The sequence below is a fragment of the Pogona vitticeps genome, chromosome 1 (genome assembly GCF_051106095.1).
Source record: "Pogona vitticeps strain Pit_001003342236 chromosome 1, PviZW2.1, whole genome shotgun sequence".
NCBI classification, from domain to species: domain Eukaryota; kingdom Metazoa; phylum Chordata; class Lepidosauria; order Squamata; family Agamidae; genus Pogona; species Pogona vitticeps.
In genome coordinates, this window is record NC_135783.1 from 22,363,169 (window position 1) to 22,380,765 (window position 17,597).

Here is a 17,597-nt window from a genome sequence, read left to right on the forward strand (position 1 = left end):
CCCATGAATGTCCTCATCAGTTTTTAAATCTTGTTTTCTGTAATTTTTAATGCATGAATACTTGTATCTAACCTCTGCACATTTCTCCACCAAAGGCACCCTTTTGTATGCATCTAGCCTACAATACACACAACACAATAAATCAATGTGCTTACAAATGTGGACAAACAAGGTTCTCCAGTATTTCTAACCCTACCAATTGCACTGTAAGCTATACTGAGATCCTCCTGCCATCATAAATTCTTTGCTATCTGTGATGTTTGTTGCAGTTAGACCACAGTTTGAAACTTCTATGGCTGGAAAAGCTGTTATCCCCTTTACACTAGAGACTCCTCGCAGAGGAAGCCATGCTGCTCTCTGCTTTGATCATTCCAAATTGTGGCTTCCTGGTCAGTAGTAAACAGTAAAATGACTCAGGGTCAACTTTGCTCATTGTCCTCATAACACACCCACAGAAGCTTTAGCAATCTCCATGATGGTGGTGTATCACTTGGATGTGAGCTTTGGAACAGTTCCAGGTATGATTCACCAACCTTCTCCAGCTTGTGGCCTTATTCAATACACTGCATTCTAAAACTTTTCTCCAGGAGTTCCTAGAGCTTCTCTTTTGGCTTTGGCTGGCTTTGATTTGCACCCCCAGCAAACTAGACGCTTCTAAATGCCTTTGACTCATTGACAAGATGCTTTCCCAGCTCCGAATCACACAAGAGTTTCCTATCTCCTACCCACTATAGTTTCTCCAAAATACATATAACATTTATTGCTCCTGGAATGAGAAACACGAGAAGCCATTATGTGATGTTTAGAGGTTTGCTTAGATCATCAATTATCCTAGGATAACAAACACTGAATTAAACTGACATTTTCTCTTTCTTTTGTGTGTAACTTGTTCAAAGGTTACTCAGTCAAAGGTCAAAGAAGAGGAAACCCTGAAATAATTGGTCTCTCTTGCCTTATCTCTAAGTCTGTTATCTTTTACCTTTTTTACACATTACACAGAGGCAACTCTGAATTTCCTACTTGGGGAACAGCTAAACAAAACTGAGAAGCTTTCCCTTATGCCACTTATGGGAAAGGTGTGAAAAGACATATTTTCGAATTGGCCTATGATAATATTTGATTTACTGGGATGACTTTAACTATTTAGAGTTTATTGATACATCAGTGGTTTTATTCCTGAGTAGGACTTAGTAGCGAAAAGGTAGAGTACCATATTTTTCCATGTATAAGACTATACTTTTGTCTAAAATCTTTAAACTAAAAATTGAGGGTTGTCTTATACATGGAAGTAAGCTGAGGAGAAAAAAACAAGTGGAGGGAAAGCAGGGATCAAAGTGAACCTGCAGGGCTTTGATCCCTGCTTTCCCCTCCACTTGCTGAGCCTTAGCAAAAGGGAAGCAGGGATCAAAGTGCTGCAGGATCGCTTTGATCCCTGATTTCCCCTCTGCTCCCTAAGTCCCATGGGGCTTAGCAAAAGGAGGGGGACGGATCAAAGCAATCCCGTGGCTGTATAAGGGGGAAAGGAATCAAAATGATTGTGCAATCATGGAATTGCTTTGCTCCCTTTCCCCCTCCTTTTGCTAAGCCACGCGGGGCTTAGCACACAGGGAGAAAGCAGGGATCAAAGCCATCCTGCAGCACTTTGATCCTTTTTACCCTACATTTGCTAAGCACCACTTAGATTTCTTCATTATGGGTTAGAAAGTGTGGGTGTCTTATACATGGGGATGTCCTATACACAGAAAAATACAGTATATACGTCATAACCAGCAGCAGCAGCAACATGACTCCCTAAAATAGCATGCATACTCGGAGGACACATACGTATGTTTGCCCAACTGTGTTTCTGAGGACTAGTCCTATCATTAACTACAGTGAGATGGTATCTCAGGCAGCAAATGATGGAGATTAACAGTAACATGCAGAGAGCAGAGTTCTGTATTTAAGGCTGGACATTCAGTACCCCCTAAACTAGGTTCCACAGAGGTGAAGGCCTTTGCTCTCTTGCTGCTGTTGGCCAGCACTCAACTGCAAGTATGACATTTCTAGGTAGGTGCTATCTTATCATTTGCCCTGGGCACCAAAAATAGCAGTAGGGAATCACATGGTTAGAAAGGCATGAGAAGTAAATAACAGTTAACTTATGGGTTTTCTAAAATGTATAGGCCAATAATGTATTTCCCCACTTAAAAGATGATATTGTTAAGGTGATACACTCAATATGCCAGCAAGTTTAGAAAACTCAGCAGTGGCCAGAGGATTGGAAAAGATCAGTCTACATCCCAATCCCATAGAAGGGCAGTGCCAAAGAATGCTCCAACTACCATACAATTGCACTCATTTTACAAGCCAGCAGGATTATGCTCAAAATCCTCCAATGCAGGCTTCAGCAGTATGTGGACCAAGAACTCCCAGAAGTACAAGCTGGATTTCGAAGGGGCAGAGGATCTAGAGACCAAATTGCTAACATGCGCTGGATTATGGAGAAAGCTAGAGAGTTCCAGAAAAATATCTACTTTTGCTTCATTGACTACGCAAAAGCCTTTGACTGTGTGGATCATAGCAAACTATGGCAAGTCCTTAAAGAAATGGGAGTGCCTGACCACCTTATCTATCACCTGAGATATCTATACATGGGACAGGAAGCAACAGTTACAACTGGATATGGAACAACTTATTGATTCAAAATTGGGAAAGGAGTATGGCAAGGTTGTATATTGTCCCCTTGCTTATTTAACATGTGCAGAAAACATAATGTGAAAGGCTGGACTGAAGGAATCCCAAGACGGAATTAAGATTGCCAGAAAAAATATCAACAACCTCAGATATACAGATGATACCACTGTGATGGCAGAAAGTGAGGAAGAATTAAAGAACCTCTTAATGAGGGTGAAAGAGGAGAGTGCAAAAAATGGTCTGAAGCTCAACATCAAAAAAACTAAGATCATGGCCATTGGTCCCATCACCTCCTGGCAAATAGAAGGGGAAGATATGGAGGCAGTGAGAGATTTTACTTTCTTGGGCCCCATGTTCACTGCAGATGGTGACAGCAGTCACAAAATTAAAAGATGCCTGCTTCTTGGGAGGAAAGTGATGACAAACCTAAACAGCATCTTCAAAAGAAGAGGCATCAACTTGCTGACAACGGTCTGCATAGTCAAAGCTATGGTTTTTACAGTAGCGATGTATGGAAGTGAGAGCTGAACCATAAAGAAAGCTGACCGCCAAAGAATTGATGCCTTTGAATTGTGGTGCTGGAGGAGGCTCTTGAGAGTCCCCTGGACTGCAAGGAGAACAAACCTATCCATTTTGAAGGAAATCAACCCTGAGTGCTCACTGGAAGGACAGATCCTGAAGCCAAGGCTCCAATACTTTGGCTACCTCATGAGAAGAGAAGACTCCCTGGAAAAGACCTTGATGTTGGGAAAGTGTGAAGGCAAGAGGAGAAGGGGACGACAGAGGACGAGATGGTTGGACAGTGTCAATGAAGTGACCAACATGAATTTAACCAAACTCCATGAGGCAGTGGAAGACAGGAGGGCCTGGCGTGCTTTGAGGTCACAAAGAGTAGGACATGACTTAATAACTAAACAACAACAACAAATCCACTTAAAAGCATCCGAACAGCCACATTCTCCCTTTCGTCTTCCACTGCAGCCACATCTCATCCAGGTAACCAATAATGCTGTTCCAGAGGGTTTCCCAGCTCACTAGAGCAGCTTTGGAGGAGATTTATCAGAACAGCAGTTCTAGAAAAAAGCAATGGGATCCAACGACAAGACACCAATGAAACCTGGGCCATGTTTAAAAATAATACTTGCAGGTAAAATCATATTATATGTAATGGATATGCAATGAATCTTTCTGCATAGTTTTCCTTATTTAATTTATAGTTCTTAAAAACAAAGTTAAAATGCAATTACATTTAATTTGCTACAATTAGCTACCTTATGCTCACATTAAGGTGGGAGGAATGAGACCTTCTCTTTCCTAGATTGTGCTACCACCGCTTAGGAGAAGACAACAAGATGGAACTTGAAGGGCAATAACACGTAACTTTACACCTCGGTAATTAAAATTAACATGGCTTTAAATTAACTTATTCTCTTCTACATTGAGTCACCAACCAATGATTCATACTTCCTTAGCTGTTTCTTCTCTGCAGAATTTTAATTGGCTTTTTGTAATAGCAAAGAAATGCCAAAGCAATTTCAAACACATAAAGGACAGTCAAAAATTTAAGTGGGTCCCCAATATTTATGCATACGCAAACGATCATCTACTAAAAATCCTATGGGAACACTTCCATCACTGATATTTGACATGCCAGATCTCTCTCAAACGCAATTCTAAGCAAAAACAAGGCAGACTTGTTGATATAGGGTAGGGAGTATCAGACCCAGGGTTTAATCTGGCTTTCTACCTTTCCCCAAATCACCAAGTTCACTCTCCCATTATACCATTCTGTGGTGACTTCCCAGCTTCTGGAAAGTTTTCCCCATTCTAAAACGTTCAAAGGCTTCTCATAAGACTTAATTGCTGGCAGTTAAGAGGTTCATGCTAAAATTTGTCTGTGTTTTTGGCTTTTGCTCTGCCTGCCACTGGAATTGCCCCCTGGCAATTATTTCTCTGAAATGGAATACAGACAGTAAGTTGAAAAAAGTCCCTTACTATAATCAACAAGAACAGACTTGTTACAGCACAATCCTCTGCATGCGTGTTCAGAAATATGTTCCACTGTGGTCCGTGGTTATGATCCAAAGTTAACATACCTGGGACTAGAGCCTTATTGATCCACAATACAGGACCATTTGACATATAGAGATGGGGGTGCCAGGGCTTACCACCATGGTTTAATATCCATATTGTAGCAGTTGGAATAGAAATTGCCTGTTGTGGCCACTGGAGATAAAACCATAGGGATTTGGAAAGGGCTGGAAAAAGGGAGGCACCAGAAAAAGATGGGGACATCTCACATGTCTTCACATCCTACATGACTGGACAAGACAAAGTGGCTTCTGAATCACCAACAGTGCATGCTAAAACATATCTGCTATCTCACACCCCATTTTTTTCCTGTTGTGTTGCCTCTTTGAAAATTGCCACTAATATTCATCCTCAAAGGGCTGTTCTGCTGCAGATCGGACACTGACTTTGCATATTTAACCACCCATCAAAAATCCACCAACTATTCTTTCAATGAAGGATCAGTACACCATTTCTTTGCAACTGAGATTAATATAGCAAATGATCAACAATGCTCTGAGTTAAATACCGCTACCAAAAACATCCAAGTATAAAATGTGGATGGTTAACTACGTTACCTTCCAAAATATTTTACTTGAAATGACACAACAGTTTTTGCTAACTTCCACTTTATGTTTCCAGTTCTATAAATCTTATTAAGATATCAGATACCATATCTGTACGTTCTAAAAACCAATTCATAGATATGGATAAAACAAGGACTATTTCTAAGTGTACAATGCCCTGGAATAGCCCAAAGTACTAAAAACTACTTTTCAAGTAGAAACAAGTACACACAGCCTATACATTAAATCAACAGTGTATGGGAACAATAGCTGTTTAGTTAAAACTCAAAACAATTGCAGAATAAACTGTTTTTAGCCTGAAAGAGGTGATCTAACTGCAATGTCTTTTTCATCCACACACACAAAATCAGGGTAAACATTTTACTAAATATATTAGACAGAAGACACAACTATTCTATGAAGAGTTCCTCTGCCAAATATAGAGACTTAATTAAACCATTCAAGTGGGAAACAGAGGGTGATTCATCCTATTTTAAGTGGAAATCTCTATGCAGTTGCTGCTGTTCTCTGCTGCCTCCGATAAAAGCAGAAGAGGGGTCTATATGCACGGTGAACTGTTCCCACTCAGACCATTATAATGTCATTCACTCTAGCTGCAGTACACATTTACCCACTCATTATTATTAGAAATAGCTGGAAGAAGGAGAGGAGGAAGCCTTTTTCCATTTGGCAAACTTTTATATTTTTTTTCTATCCAATTTTGATCTGGATGGAAATCAGAACTCGGAAAGATGGGAACATTACTCTGTTGAACTACAACATACAGAATCCCCTAGCCACCATGGACAGCAACCAAACAAGTATTTCTTCTGAGCTCTTGTTTCAAACAATAGGCTTCTAATTTTCCAGGAAATCTGCCCTTTTTAACTCTGACTGGGGAATGGGGATGGGGGCAATCAATGGAAGAATTATTGTCAACCAAACCACTGCTTTGTCTGCTTGGTGTTGTTGTCTGACTGGCAGCAGCTTCTGAAATTTCGAAGCTTACCTGGAATGCTGTAGACTGAATTTTGAATCTTTTACACACATAATAAATACGCATGGACCAAATCTGAGAGCATTTGCACATAACATGCATACTCTGCCACTGAGCTATGGCTCATTCCCCTATTCAATCATGTTTCAAAAACACTTCACAAATAAAAACTGAGCAGGTGGAGATTTTCTTTCATGCAAATGCAGCTTTAGAACTAAGGTGGGCTAGAAGTGGCCTTCCAGATGTCATTGGGTGATAAACCCCACTATTTCTCACTACTGGCTATGCTGGCTAGGACTGATGGTAGTTGCAATAGAACAACATGTAGCAGTAGGGAAGCCATGTTAAAAAGAGGACAAGTCTCCCCTAGCTAGAAGAGTTGTGTAGAAGAGTGAATTTCTGCAGGTAACTGTACAAACTACACCTGTTGGTGGCTGAGATTATATTTTCTACACAATTACTGAAGCTAAAGGCTTCTTTCTCACCCTCTCTGGGGGACCATCAGTTATCTGGCTGGTTTTAGGCTCTAAATGACGACCTACTGTGCTTTCCAGCAAAAATGTGTGGCTCTCTGCTTAGCTTCACAAAGTCCTTGAAATTACACTGAGAGCTGTGTCAAATTAGGCCAAGGGCCACAGATTTCTTACTCTTGCTTGCAAACAGCATGACAGGCAATGTTCCTTCTACATTGCACACGCACACAGCAGCCTGAGTTGGCACCTTTTTAGTTCCAGTTCCAGCTAGTCCCCCCCCCCCATGCACGTACAAGTTGAGACTCCCACACAGGAGGGCAGAAAATTAGAGGGAACAGTGAGGGCAGGCCCAAAATGTTTCAAGAAATACATCTTACAGAGTTGGGATTATGTCTTTTCTTTTTTGTATCTGTTATAGTGATAGATGAATCAACAGGTGGTGGTGGTTGTAAATTCAGAAACTCTCTGAAAAGTCTCAGTTTTGACCTCTGACAGAAATGCCCTGTCTTTCTCCCTCAGAGTCTGCTACATAGGGGTGGAAAGGACAGAGAGAATGAGAGTGAGGGACGCTCACCACCGGTTTCAGTACCCTTATGGTTGACCTATCACCCCATAGCTAAGCCTCATGGGAAATGAGGCTGGTGGCCAGAGAGAGAGAGAGAGAGAGGGAGAGAGAGAAGAATATTGTTCTTGTCTGCTTTATAGCAAAGGTGTGAAAACGTTGCTCTTTCAGGTACTCTGCAATCCTTCACCACTGGTTATGCGCTCTCCAACTTCTGGGAGCTGAAGTCCAAAATATCCACCCAACTCTAATGCTTTGGTTAAAGATGGATTTGACAGATCCATATTTGACAGATTCCCCCCTCCCATCATAAGGTTCCTGTAGCGGGCCACTCTGAAGCCTCTGTCAACTCAGGCCTCCCAGAGTGCTCACTACTATTCTTCACTTGCTGCCACCAACCTATCCTTAGTACTCACAAAGGATAAGTTTTTCTTTCAAACAAATAAAGTGTTTATTGATTTGTACAAAATAAAAAGGGTGAATCACAGGTAATAAATCAAGTTGTTAATCACGTTTCTCAATGATCACACAGACTTTTCCCTCACTGACTATCTCTCTCAAATCTATCTCACTCTCTCAATCAACTTCTCTCATCTTTTCCAACTCTCCAAAACTCTCCTTTCACACATCACACACACCTTATATAATCCAGCTCCTCCCCCTTCTGCATCACCCTCCGTCCTCTCATTGGCTGAAGTTCCCCTGCCCAGCTGTGATGGACAGGTGACAGCAAAGCTGTATGCCACAGTTCCATGCTTCAACCAAGTAGCAAATCCAAAAATCTATCACTGCAAGAGAAAGACCATACTCTCCTACAAGCTAAATTGCCCTTCAGCTATCTTCTCCTCTCCAAAGTACTTTCAAGCAGCTAAAGCTTGTCCCTCTTTTCAATTCCTTCTGGGAAGGAAAAATGCAATTGCCAGTTAGACTTGTCATAAGAAATTCCTGCTTTTTTATTGGCTCTAATTGTTGGCTTACCACCATCACTCTGTCTGCCGGGGGGTAGCTGTTTTCGCTCGTAATTTCCCCTAGCAGGGGGTGAGAGTAGGTACAAACAATCACATTTACTAGAGCTTAGGAAACCCATGAGTTTGGTTTGGCTATGTAGGCTGAGATTTTGGTACTTGATGCAGAACAAAGGAATTTTTCCAAACTCTCAAATTTATTAATCCCCACCACAGTTCATAATACATGAACTGTCCAGATGCAAAAGAGGAAGGGGCTCCTATACCACTGGTTCTTAACCTTGGGTTACTCAGGAGTTTTGGACTGCAACTCCCAGAAGCCTTCACCACTAGCTTTGCTGACTGGGGTTTCTGGGAGTTGCAGTTTAAAGACATCTGAGTAACAAAGGTTAAGAACCACTGTCCTATACCTTTGAAAGTTAGCCAGAAGAGGAATTTTCAGCAGGTGTGGCTTGCATGACAATTTGCTACTTCTTCATGAATTAACCAGAGCTTCTATGCAATTACTTCTTCTGATTCTGGTCACCTGACACTAGAACAAAATGCCTTTTCTGTCTCCTAAATTCCTTTTCTGTCTCCTAAATTTGCACCGGCTAAGTTGCACAAGGAAGTGGCAAACCCATGTCTTCAAATAAGGGTCTGAAAGGAACTAGTTACAAGCAATCTGCAACTAACTGCTTTGGGGTAATCAGGGTGGGTATACATAAGTTACTTTTTAAAAACAATATAGTAGTTGCAAAGTCATAATGAGCAATATTTTCTAATATCTGTCCAAAGTTTCTTTTAAAGGACATATTTCAAATGTATAGAGGACTTTTTCAGATTTTATGCCATTGTTTTACCAATCTGAGTGGTAAAGAGAAGTCATTGGGTTTTTTTCCCTTTTCTTTTCTTCCTTTGTTTTGCTTTCTACTACTTTAAAAGGTCAACATGCATGGATCTTCCTTCCTTTTCAAGTACTTTCAGTTTTTTTTTTAAGTCCTCCTATCAGATTGCAACCCAGGTTAATACTTTCTGTTTATTCCGTCTTTTGTCGACTCTGATAAATTGACTGGGAGACTCATGATGCATTCAGAGTGCTTATCAAACTGTGTTCTGGGAAAATAAGAATCATGTCCCTAGTCAAAGAATGTGTGCACAGAGTTTTAAAAGGGACATAAACATTTGATTCATTTATCTGTATGTAACTATCCAGTACCATAATTTTTCCAATAGCTTAGAAAAGTAATCTTTTTGGACAACAGCTCCCATTCAGCCAGTATTGCCCAGTTACTGGCTGGTTAGAATTCTTGTGCTATGATGCAGAGAAGTAACTCTTCCAGACTTTTCCTTGCACACAGACTTTGACTGGAGACCACAACTAGATTCCCTGAACACAGGGAAAATCAAATCAGGTATTAGGTGAAGGCAGTGGTGGAGAACCTTTAGTTTTCCATATATTCTGGATGACAATTCCCACAATCCATGATGGATGGGAGCTGTAGGCCAAAATAGTTTGCGGGTCCAAAGTTGACAACTCCTGGCTAAATTGCTTGCTGAGCCATGTAATCTACCCAAATAACCAGCACTTGTGTCTTAAGACCTTATCATATTGAAGAAGCCTTCCCAGGTATATCACCTCTGCCAGAACAATGCATAAATCAGGTCCCAGTGGATCAATTTCTACAAAATTGCCATGACCTTGAAGTAATTCTCCTTTTATGATGGCCAAGCACACAAAACTGGGTTTCACATTCTTGGAACCAGTCTTCTTATTGATTGTACATCTAAGCAGTTTGAAATAGTGCTTTTGTTAAGCTCTAACAACGGTGCAAATTAAGAAGGAGAGGAGAAATCAATTTTAATTCTGCTTTCTTTAGAGCTCAAGTGGGGAAAAAGAATTTCTAACATCGAAATTATAGCCGGAGTTTCAGGGTAGTGGAGGACTGAAGACATGGATCTACATCCACTGGTTCTGCTGACAGAACTACTTCTATCTGCAGCAATTGGGAGGGACATAGAGCTATGGATTAGAAGTGAATACCTAGATGCATTTGAACAGAAATATCCAACCTCCAGTCACACCCAAAAAAGTACTCCAGAGAGTTAGAAACTCCTCTGGACCTGGTTTTCAGAGACAACAAAGGTTGCAGGGGAGAGGTCCATAAGCAAGACTAAAATTAGGCCAAGGCATTGATTAAAAACAAGAACCTAAAGCTCATCCCCCTCCCTGCCTCCATAGTTATGAGGTTATCTGCACAACACAGTGAAAGTACTTTGTCTGATGCTTGCTTGCTTCTGGCTCAGCAAAGCATGTTACTGGAATGATGTGAGAAATCTTCTGTTGGGTTTCTTTCTTTTTTCAATTTTTCCAGATACTGTATATAGTAGTTAGGGACAACAAACTGGAAAATAGTTATCTGCACTGAAATTTTTGGACAGCTGAGGTTGGGTGAGGGAGCTGTAGAACTCAGGAAGGAGGTGGTGAAAAGACAATGGTGTCCAGAAGTACTGTATTTGTTGTTTTCCATGATATGAAATATTCAAGCAATATTGTATCATGTTCTGTACATTTATGCAAATTTCCACCGAACTGCAACTTTGGTTCAACAAGATTTTTAAAAATATATTTAATAAATACATGTGGGACAAAATGTCACTCCAAAACATTGCATAATTTATAACAAGTCATAGAATCATTGAATAATGGAGCTGGAAGGGGACTCTAAGGCTATTAAGTCTGAACCTCTGCTCAGCGCAGGAATCGAAGTTGAAATATATCTGACAGATAGTTGTCTAACTTTCTCTTGAATGCCTCCAGTATTGGAGAGCTTACCACCTCCTGAAATAATTGGTTCCATTGAAGGTCTTACTGGTATTCAACCAAAATCTGGCTGAAAAAAATTCTATACCTTTCATAGGAATAAATCAAATGATAATGTTTAATGAATACTTGTTTTCTGTTGAATGAGGTTTGTAGCAACAGCAGGAATATTTTTAATTCCTCCCTCTTGCACAACAGAAGGCCAGCAATCTAGACATCAGAATTAATAGCAAGTTTCCAAACCACCCCCACTGCATGTAACTAACCCAGTAAGCACCCGGACTCCAATTTAAGGGAAAAAAGAAAATGCATGTTTTACTCACTGCCTTGGGTCGAATTCACATAAAGGCATCAGGTCAGTAAAATAGAGGAAAAATAAAATAAAGAAAGGAAAAACAGATTTATTCTCAGCCATGTGGGGCAGAAATAGCCCACCTAACATGGAGCATTTTACTCAGCTTCCATGCTCTTGGTCATGCTGAAATCAACTAACTCTGAATAAAGAACAATAAAGTATTCTAATAAGTGAATCAAGGAGAGGGAACTTCTTATCCCATGAAAAGCATCCCTATGTAATCAGGAAAGGACGAACAAGCAAGCTAGCTAGTTAAGTAAAAGGTTTCTTCCTCCCACATGCTCATGTATCAAATCTGCATGCAAGATTGTAAACATTCCTCATCACTTTCCAACAACCTTCCATTGTATTTCAGAGAAACAAAACATCTACACTGAGCAGGCATAGCTTACTTCAAAACATTACTTCAAGCCTTGAAATGTTATCTATGCTCACATTATGGATGCAGCAGTAAATATCCACCATTTATTACATATTCCAAAATAAATGATTTGTCTCACAAGAAAAGTAAGTTTTGAAGCAAATGTTTTTAAAAGTTATGTATTGAATCAAGCATAACATGTTACTCAGGAGTTCTAAAGAGGTCCTTGGGGTGGTTATTTCCAAGGTAAACAGAAATGCATTATAACCATTTCCCCATGTTTTGCAAATAATCTAAACCTTTTTATGACTTCAAAATGTTATATTCTTTTATGAGCATTTTTCTCTTTTTCAAAGCCTTAACCTGTAAATAGATTTTTCTGCATGGGGCAGAACAACAAATGCTGTCCTTCTATCATCCAAACTAAGGGGCATAGTAATCCAAGACTTGGCAACATATTTTGGCCCCAGAAGCAAATGCGTCTTCCTGGGTAATGCAAGTAATACTATATTGAACAACTAACAATTGGCTTTCTTTTCATTATACTCCCCAATCAGCTCCTTGAGATATCTGCCTCCTAACAGCAAAGCTGTCCCTGTCTGTGTACCAGTAGAAATAAGAGTGTTTTCTCAGAGTTCCAGTTTAATCTGAGACAAGACATTCTATGGGCCAATTTTATACAGTATTACATTAATAGCTAGCTACTAGGGCAGCTACCTACACATTGCCTAAAGGAGAGGAAATGTGTCACCAAAGAACATCTGAAGGATCACCCTGCTCCAAACACCCTCACAGCTCAGATACAATGAGTAACCAGATGAGGAAGAGCCTTCTCCACAGCAGCCCCCAGGAATGGCATACCCTCCCCAAAAAAGTTTGCCTGACACGCGCATTAGAATGTTGTCATTTTGTTAGGCAGAGACTTTTTTAATTCTGATAGGGTGAAAGAAAAATCTGCATTCATTTGCCATTCTGTTGCCATGGGTGTGCCTGAAGGAGGTTTTAAACTGTACCTAAATAATTAAATAGAACACTGTATTTTTTGTTACTTGCTACAGTTCCCACTCATTCTCATGAGAAGAGAAGACTCCCTGGAAAAGGCCCTGATGTTGGGAAAGTGTGAAGGCAGGAGGAGAAGGGGATGACAGAGGATGAGATGGTTCGACAGTGTCATCAAAGTAACCAACATGAATTTGACCCAACTCCGGGAGGCAGTGGAAGACAGGAGGGCCTGGCGTGCTCTGGTCCATGGGGTCACGAAGAGTCGGACACGACTTAATGACTAAACAACAACAACATTTGCCACTTCTGCTTACTCTATCTGTATTTTTGGAGAACAATCATTGTAAGGTGGCTAAAAACTCCCATCAGGCAAGACGCTGATGACTAAGACTTAGGCAGTTTCGTATTTTCATACAGCTCTACAATTAGCTTCTGGCTAGCTTTTGCTCTTCAGCCAATGTTGACATCTCTAGTCCTCTCCTGATTCTTCTTACATACAGAGAAGACGCAAATTCTTATTTTTTTTACTGTTTCTCAGCTGAATCCAGCTAACTCCAAGATTCCCTTGACTTGTCCGCACCTATGTACGAGAGGACTCGAGCATGGAACTCTTCTTTTCTATATGGCAAGAAGTAAAACACTCTTTCATTCCTGTATAGAAAATCTGCAGATGGAAGAATCTGACTGGGTAACTGCTTGTCAAGAAAAGATTCATTGCCACTGACTTAATGACTGTATTTGAGGAACTACCTTCACGCAATCAAATTCAGATAACTACAGCAACATGGATCATCATCGTCCAACCACATTGAGCACATTGATGCATCAGTAATACTTTGCATCTCCAAGCTGTTCCACCCTTTTACTACATCATGGTCACTAAAGCCCATTTACCAATACAGTATAATTAAGCCCCCCCCCCATTGCAGGAGCTGCTCCTATATACATTATTTAATTCCAAACACTATGTTGTGTTTTGAACAGTAGAACTGCTCTTCTAGACATCCACAAGACTCTCCATGGAGACAAATTAACCTTTAAAGAGATTACGACCTGTCTTTTGCAATAATGAAATGCTGAACTCAGCTCACCATCAAGCTGATGTCTAAACCAGAGTACAGCTTTGTGAAAGCACACATAAAATTGTGTACCAGTGTAGCTTTTCCTTCCCCACTGTTCAATGGGACATCAGTACTGAGAGCTAACATTTAATAGAGAAAGCAACAGGAGAAATTAAATATATTACGGGAGATGCATACATGCATTTGATTAGGAGACTACACATCCACAATATGCTTACTTTGAGGCAGTTCTGTTGACTTTAACAGGTTAAGGAATAGAAATAATGGGGAGGGGGGCAACTGTAGGTTGTAAGCCATAGGTTGTTAAAACAGATGATAAAATCATGATTCATTTTCTGTACAGGGGACTACATTCTCTGTGATGCGGTGTACAGTATTTAAATGGTAGTGATATGATGACTGTACCCCAGGAGAGGTGGCATCGGACACAACAGCCTCATGGACTGAAAGGCACGTCTTGCCACATATGCCAATCAGACATCTGGCACAAAGGCTGAGCTGAAGTAACATCTCAAAGTGCAAACTTGAGGATAGGATAGAAATTTCATCCCATTCTCACAAGAGTGTGCAGAATTCCCTGTGTTCTGAGATGTTTGTCAACCTGGAATGACTGGAAGGTTGGCTGGCTGGCTGGCAAATTCCGGAGAAGTCCATTAAAAGTTTTCAAGCTCTGTGGCAGACAGAGGAAACAATACTGGATTGGATGGCTTTTTTTTTTTTTAAATCTGACCTGGTACAAAAGAGCTGCATCCTATGGATCTGTTAAACAATGTTCAAAGAAAATGAAGTAAAGGCAAAATAGAAGACAAGTTTTAATAAACTGATTTCAGCACAGTCCTGTGCTGAAATCCAGTGTGGCGACCTTCACTGTTGTTCTAGTACTGTACCTCTGTAACCGTTGCTTATATATCGTTATGATTGCCTGCCCTCCCCTTCCCATTCTCTCTAGCTACACTTGGTTTCTACGCAAGAGATTTTGCTGCCTGAGATACAGCAGCAAATAATATTAACCCCGCTCACCCATGCTGAGGTGCATAGCAGTCCAAACTACGGATGTGATGAGCACTTGGAAAAACTCTTGTTCCCAATAATGGTCAGAATCTTGCCAGGCACAAGCTTTCCATCAAGACCTCGCCCTGCACCAAGAAAATGTTCTGGTTTCCCACAAAAATTCGAACCTTCCCCACTTTCTTCTATTCTTTTTCACTTTTTCTCCACGAGATACTTCCAAATCCTGGCCAGTGTCCGTACTGCCTTACGAGATGTATCTTGTGCAGAAACTATGCCATTCTGCATAGGAATTATAATAATCTCACATATGAAGTTGCTGCAACACACTAAAAAGTCTCAAATAACCAACAATGTGCTCCCCTTTCACAACCCTTGAAATATGTCACCCGGAGCAGCCCCTTCATTCTGCCTAAGCTGGCTCTGGCAGCAGTTACCAGTTCTGATTGTATTCTGATCTAGCCTTCAAAATTCTTGCCATTCCATATGGATGCAACATAATTTCTTTAGAACATGACTTTTCATTAGCTGCTTGCACAGTGTGGGCAGAATCCCTGTGTGGGAGACAGGAATTAAGAGAATACTATGTCACTTGCCTTATTCAAGAAAAAGAAAGGAAAAAAAGGAGGGTGAGAGCTCATTCGAGGAGTCGCGAGGGCTGATCCTGGACATTTCCAGCAGACACCATATGAGCAGGATGGCTATAAATGCCTCCTACATGCAACATCAAAGGGAGCAAGAATAAAGGAGACAAACAATAAAGCAGCAGAAAAAAAACGCCAAGGGCATGTAGAACTGCATGCTGAAATGAATGGGAAGTCAGAGAAAGAAGCAGCAAAGCAGCTAGAGGCAAAATCATTTGGAAGAGGGGCATGTCAAATCCGTATTGTACATATGAAGTCCATTTCGTTCTGCCCAAGGTCAAAGGAAGAAAAGTCATGACTTGCCTGCCAAAAGGCATATATGAAAGCCTTCAAATGAAAAGCAGGCTAGTGAAATGCAAGAAATGAAAAATGTTTATAGCAGGGTGGATTCGATCTGCATCGAACTGATTTAAATCATGATTTAAAATTTTCAAAATCAGATTTTTTTTGACAATTTTTAATTTTTTTAACCTTCACGATTTAAATAAATTTGACTTTATAAAACAATCATTGATTTTTATTCACCCTAGTTTAAAGCACTGGTTCTTAACCTTGAGTTACTCAGGAGTTTTGGACTGCAACTCCCAGAAGCCTTCACTACCAACTGTGCTGGCTGGGGTTTCTGGGAGCTGCAGTTCCAAAACATCCGAGTAACAAAGGTTAAGAACCACTGGTTTAAAGTAATCCTGATTTGTCCTCCATCTGGGAATCAGGGCAGTTTTGAGAGCTTTTAGCACACATTTCCAACAGGGTTCCTTCCAGTTCTACAGTTCTAAGATGATTATGAATAAACGCAGTGATAGGCATTACTGTATCTGAAATCCATATGGTCAGAGAGACACAGAAAGACTAGTAATAAGGCAATAAAAGAAACAGAGGAAACCAGCTAAAAAGCCAAGGTTTGCCTAATAGTCTTGGGTGACCTCTAACGGTGCCACCTTCCTAGGATCTGTTCCGTTTGCCTCTTTAGCCTCTCCAAAGCAGGCTGCTCTACAATGGTGTTCAGATCAATGAGCTGCAGGTCATCCTCCAAACACAATTCTTTTAGCATGGGCACTTGGTGTCTGGATTCATCCCCTGGTGGTGTGTTTTTATGCTATATATATATATACTGCAGAGTTTTCTGGTTTGGCCTTTTTCTATAATAGTTCCACTACCATTAGCCAAGAAGATTTTTCTAATTGGAAACAGTTTAAATCTGCTTTTCAAAGATTTTTTGGTCTGTTTTCTGTCCTTTTAAACTGTCAGTTGAAAATCACTTTGAGAATCCTGCAGGTCAGAACCTTGATAAGCAGATATACTACATACATAATCACGAAAATAAAGTCAGCGGTCAAATTCTGTTATTTAGGAGGGATATAAATCAATCGCAAATAATAGACTTTGAATGCATTAGGTCCCAGGAACAGATGTTCAAAGTTATTAATGCTGTTTTTGAACAATTTCTCATTTTTCCAACGGTACATCTGTTGAATCCATTGCTATCTCATGGACTGTACTTGGCCAGGGTTACAAATGCATCGACATCTATCAAAAGGGTCCATGTAGCTCTTTGGATGCATTTTTCCTTTATTTGGCATGCTTGTTTTAGGCATCTAGCTACAGAGCCAGAAATTGGAAGTTCGATTCCCTATTGTGCCTCCTGTGAGTAGAGCCAACCTGTGTGGCCCTGGGCAAGCTTCACAGTCCCAGGGAGCCCTCAGAAGAAGGGAATAGTAAACCACTTCTATTCTCTGGAAAACCATGAAAAGGGTCACTCAACGGCACATGATTATTATTTATAATGTATATTTGAGCACATATTTTCTTTAACATATACATATATCTGTGCATTTTAAGCTGTAAACTGAATCCCATGATTTTGAAAAAGACAGATTTTCATTCACAAGTGCATTTTGCAGACTAGACTCAAAAATCTGGACCTGATGAATTTTCTCCACTATCCCATGCTCCAAGTTGAATTCAATGCATCTCCAGGTATGAGATCCCTCCAGCTAAGAGAGAAGAATCCTGCCTGTAACTGATAGAACCCA

The 17,597-nt window shown here is 40.5% G+C and overlaps 1 protein-coding gene and 1 long non-coding RNA gene across 3 annotated transcripts in view; one reads left to right on the forward strand and one right to left on the reverse strand.

Annotated features, from left to right (window-relative positions):
• The window catches only part of PRKCE (protein kinase C epsilon), a 385,401-nt gene that overhangs the window by 260,563 nt on the left and 107,241 nt on the right, over positions 1-17,597 (reverse strand). The window lies entirely within an intron of this gene.
• Positions 8,949-13,418, forward strand: LOC144585755 (uncharacterized). The gene is made up of 2 exons (XR_013540293.1): positions 8,949-9,002; positions 13,369-13,418. It is a non-coding gene; the product is annotated as an uncharacterized LOC144585755 (long non-coding RNA).